Raw genomic sequence first — 5,588 nt, 5'->3', positions numbered from 1 at the left:
CGCGCAGCCAATCAACAGCCGATAGAGCTTTGAAGGGGCGAGCGGGGGAGCGCCCGAGGTATCTCGGGAGTCGTATTGCTCGTCCCCTTGCGGCGCGGGCTTCTGGCGCGTGGCCCTTATCTGCTGGAGCCAGAGGCCGGCCCAAGTCCCGGCTCTCTGCGGACGGAGACTTGGGGTCAGAAGGGAATGTGCTCTGGTGGCTGGCTTACGTACCTGCGGACTTCCCAGAACGTGTGCTTCTGGCTTGCGGGCAGGAGAGAAACCACGTGCAGGGAGCTCACCCCTGCTGGCACGGGGCGGGCAGGGAGCGAGCCTTTCTTCTGATGTCAGGGTCCCTGAAACCCCATCAGCTGAGGACTGCTCGTGGGGTGCCAGTATTCATTCTTGTATTCTTCCGGTAAATACTCGCTTCTACCTTCCCTGTGCCGGGTCCATGCTAACGCCAACAGAGACTAGATAATCCCCCCAAATTTACAGTTGGCAGGAAGGTTGAGACAGGACTCAGGGTAAAAAAAAATGAAAGGTAGAAAAAAACTGTCCTTAAAATTAAGCAAACACCTCTTGAGCAAACACTCCACAGTGTGAAATGGGCAAGATGCCCCTTTTCAGACCCTTTGGCACGTCCCTAGATGTAGTTATACTAACAGTGGAGGGGCCTACAATGAGCTTAGCCCTAGAAGGAAGGAGGAGAGTGGGGATCAGGGATGGGCAGGGACTCTGCTAACTCAGCAGTGAGCAGTACCCCTTCGTTTTCGACTTTGAAGGCCAAGATCTTAATTTCACCTACAACTGAGCAGAATTAATCAAACCTATGATAGCCCAACATGTAAATCCTGCCAGCAGACATAGTTTTCTTGCTTTAGTAATTACTAGGTTCTTGGTGTAGTGGTTTTAAAATATGCCCACAATTTATTTGACAATTCTCTTCTCCAAATGTAGAGTCTATTTCCCCTCCATTTGAACTTAATGACTCACTTTTAATTTTTTTTAATGGGGGAGAAGTAACATGCAATTTCCAAGGCTAGATCATAAAAGATATGGCTTTCACCTTGCCCTCGTCTGGATCAGTTATTCTAAGGAAGTGGAATGCCATGTCATAAGGACACTCAAGCAGCTCTCTGGAGAGGCTCATGGGAATGAGGACCTGAAGCCTCCCTCAACAGTCACATGAGAGGACCACCTTGGAGGCCGGTCCTCCAGTCCAGCAGATCCATTGGCCAAAACACCTCACGAATGATCCCAAGACGGAACTACCTGGCTAAGTCACTCCTGGATTCCTAGACCAGAGAAACTGGAAGATAATAAATGTTTGTCGTTTATATCCACGAAGTTTGGGAGTAATTTGTTACACAATGGTAACTAATACATAGGATTGTCAAAATTGTGTCATAATCACTGTTATTTCATCTCCTGAGGCTCTTAGCCTGAGTCAGATGTGTTCCCTATCTGGGTCTTCCTTGTTGTCAGTCTCCCTCTGCTGCGCACTGAACTCCGTTAAACAGTGGCCATCCCTGGCAAGAGTCAGAAGGGGGCTGGTTTTCTCAGGAAAGATGACAGAAGAGCAGGTGCTTTTGGGAGGTTCCAACCTGATTATTCTAATTAATACTGTGTGTGTGTTTAAATACTGATAAGGCTTCCCTAGATTCTCTAGAGGTTTTTAAACCAGAAAAGGTTAAGAACCATCCTCTAACTAAAAAAAACTAAAATATTTGAGAGCAGGGTCCTTCTCTGACCCATCTTTGTCTTCCTCATAGGTCATATCATAGTGACTTGCACATATAGATGCTCCATTAATAATAGGCAAGTGAGTAAATGTCCATATTCCTAGTTCCCCTACAAACTTGCTTACATGTGTTCACATATCCACATATGTGCATAAACCTGCTCACACCCATGCACATACTTTGTATTAGTTAAGATTAGGTTTGGCTGCAAGTAAGAGACACCTCCAAAGACCAGGGGCTTAAATAAGAAATAAATGTGTTTCTCCTACATAAACAAAGTTGAGAGAGAACAATACAGGCTTGGTATTGTAGCCCCACAAATTTACTAGATACCTAGGCTTCTATTTTCTCTTTTGCCATCTTTACTGCATAGCTTCCACTTCATAGTCCAATATAGCTGCTCAAGCTCCAGCCATTATGTTTTCATTCCAGCCCTCAAGAAAAAAGAGACAAAGAAGACTATGCCATCTCCCTACAGGTTTATTTCCACAAAGTCTTATACATCACTTTTACTTATACCTCATCAGCCAAAATATAATCACATGGCCACACCTAGTGACAAAGGTTGGAAAAGTAGGCTGTGCTGGGCCAAAAATCAGGGTTTCCTTTTCCACATAAGGGAATAAAGGATACTGGGGTAGATTGGCATTTATGTCTCAGACTAGAAGGAGTCAGACAAAAGGAAAAAATCAGAGAGTTCATGGGTTCCCAGTAGAGGAAGAAAGAGAATGGAGAATGGGTAACTGGTAACAGGGAGGTGGGTAGTCTTGGCCACTCAGTGGTCAGCAAAGGGACTACAAGAGTGTCTGTCACACACACGTACGTATACACACACACACACACACACACACACACGACTGCCCAGGCCCCACTCAGTCTTGCTAAGGGAGAATCCTGAGAAGAGGGTGGAGATCATCTCTGTAGGGGAGGAACACTTACTTTTTTCTCCTCATGTTTCCCTGAAAAGGGAACTTTATTATTAACATGCCTGGCCTGGAGCAGGGGCAATGGGACTCACCCAATGGGTGAGCTCATAAAAAGAACTGGGCACATGTGGCTCAGTCCCCTCTGCCCTTCAGGAGCCAGCCCATCAGTGGGACCTCGGTGTTCTGGCCTGTCCCTGTGGTGAGGAGGGCTTAGCTCCTGTGCCAAAGGGAAGAGCGCGAGCAAGCCCATTTGTCTCCCAAATAAATCATGTTCTCCAATAATAAATCTGACATTTCATTTCCATCTGTCAGGTGTCTATTTTTCAGTGGGATTCGATTTAAACAGGAAAGCAAGGAGCACCATTTGCTTATTTACTCTTAAAATTCAACAGCCTCCCTGTTAAGTCCAGGGAGGAGTAATCCCAGGGCAAAATACCTCTAAAACTAAAATCAGTCAAAGGAAGAAGTAAAGTCTAAAATCCATTTATTGCTTACAAACTGCAGTCCACGGCCATTTGTCTTTCCTCCTCCAGCAGAAGCAAGTAAGGACCTCCTCCCTGTCACCTCTCAGGTACAGATAAGCCCTCCATTGCCCAGGTAATTACCCACTGATATGGAGATGAACTTCTCTCCACCCCTGAGGATATGCAGATACACTGAGGCCCTACTTCTCTCCACCTGTGAGGCACCTACAGCCAGGTGAGATATTCTGGAAATATTACAATTTTACCTACACTCCCAACTGCCCCAGCCAGCAACTCTCCCATCCCCTGCCACCTTGTGGAATAACAGGCCCAAAACATGGCTGTGAGAGTCCAGGGGCCAGAGCAGCTCCAGGACCCTTCAAGCCCCTCTGGAGGCAAGGAACCACACGTCTTACAGCATGGTTGGAACTTTACATAAGACAGGGAACAGGACACAGCAGGTTGAAGTAATACATTTCATGGTATAATAATGATGCTGGCTCCTACCCTGAAAGCAAGTTTCTTGGGAGCAGGAAGGAGGGAGACAGCTGGAGGCACTAGTGACAATGAGACAAAGTGAAGGCCCAGAGAGGCCTGAGGGCTCCTCACAGCAGCGCCTCCCGGGGCTTCAGGCCTTCCTGTTCTCAGGCCCATGTCTCCCCTTCTCAGACACTCAGGCAGAATTCACCCATGCTAATCCTGGGCTAAGGGCGGCTGCTCCCTCAGGATGACGTGCCCAGGGTCGGGGAGTGGGAGCAAGCACTTCCAAGGACCCGCCTGAGTTTCTCTGGCTCCGGTGCTGCCGTTGGGGGTCCTGGACCACAGGTTGGTATTGTGACCCAATCTCAAATGGATTATGTGACCCTGATTTGTAACCAATTTACAGGAAAACGTTAAACATCCTGGACTCAAGCACTGCATCATGGAGGCCCATAACCCCCAGACCTTTGCCCTTGGTACCCTCAGCTGCAGAGAGAGTGGAAACGGAGCTTTCTTCCATCCCATCCATAGAAGAAAATAAAGAACTCAGGGAGCTACCTAGTCAAACTGCCTGCTCTGCTCCCAGCCCTCTGCTCCTGCTTAGGTGCCCTTGTGTCCCCAGAGCTGCCTGTGCCGCTGCCTCAGCTGTGTCTCTTGTCCTTCCTTGTGTCCATCCTCCTCTCCCCCTCCCCACCTGCTCCAGGGAAGCCAGGGGCCCTAGCCCTGGGCACAGGGGAGGGTCTGGCTGTCCCAAGTGCACAGCGGGTCATACTCCAAGCCCAGGCTCTGAGGACAGGGCACCCTGCAGACTCACTGTCAAGCCTGCTGCTCTGCCCACCCTGTCGATATCAGACACAGGTTGATTTCTGAGGGAAGAGGACGGTGATAAAGAAAGGAGAGGAGAGAGAAAAGGAAGAGGCAAAGACCAAGGAGACTGAAAACCCAACAGGGAGACAAGTGAAGGCGGGGTTGACAGAAAACAATTCTAAGCATCCAGGAAGTTTGTAAAGTCCAAATGTCCTCTTGGCCACCGAGTCTCCTCCCAGCTCAAAGCCTGGCTGCGCCCCGCCCCCTGCTCCCTCCTACCTGCCCCTCTGGGGCATTTTTAGCTTCTAGCCCTTCCCCAGGCCAGGTCCCTGGGCTGCACTGCACTTTGGAGTGGGACATTGCCAGGATCCTCCAAATATGGCTTCCTGCCCATTTCCTCTCCCAAAGAACAGGGAGCCTTTAACCTCTGCAGCTCAGCCTCACACCCTCCCGCACTGGCCCCAGGCAGCCTCTGGTCTACCCAGGGGCCACCCTGCAAGCATCCTGACTGGGGCATACTGCAGGCCCCCAGGCCCTCACAGGGAGGGGAAGCAGGCCCAGCGGCCGGGGCTGCGGAGGAGACTCCTGGAAGTCCGGCTGCCCTCCAGGGCCGGCCTTATGGGGGGCTGAGCGGATGGAGGAGCTGCCCTCCCTGGACCTGACTGGCCTGCTGGCTGCCACCCCTGTGTCTCCTGCCCCGGACAGGTCCGGCCGGTCGCAGGCCTCAGGCTGGCCGTCCTTCATTCATGCACAAATAGGAGGGGCACACCTCTGAAACAGTCCTGCCCAAAAAATTGGGCCTCAGTCTTACCACGACTCCAGGTTCAACTACCAGCTTACATGGAATCCTGGGGCTGGGGCAGCCCAGGGAAGAGCGTCGGGGGGCACAGTAAGGGAGCTCCAGACCGGGCACACCCTGCAGGCCCACCGACCAGGCCTTTCCCGCAGGTAACCTTCGAGAAGCAAAGGCACCTAGAGCGCGCGTTGGCCGCCGGCCGGCCGCAGGGCGCACACAGCTTGGGGGAGAAGCGGGAGCCCCCGGCCCCACAGGCCCCGCAGGGGCGGGGCCCGGACGGGAAGGCCAACAGAGGGCCTCCTGCCCGGCCAGCGCAGATCTGAGGCGCGCGGGCGGCCACGGCGTTCTGACCATTCAGGGGTCAGGCGCGCCCACACCACGGTCCCCGCAA

Source organism: Manis pentadactyla, chromosome 14 (assembly GCF_030020395.1).
Source record: "Manis pentadactyla isolate mManPen7 chromosome 14, mManPen7.hap1, whole genome shotgun sequence".
Classification (NCBI taxonomy): domain Eukaryota; kingdom Metazoa; phylum Chordata; class Mammalia; order Pholidota; family Manidae; genus Manis; species Manis pentadactyla.
The sequence above is the reverse complement of the archived record's forward strand: the minus strand, read 5'-3'. Positions refer to the sequence as shown.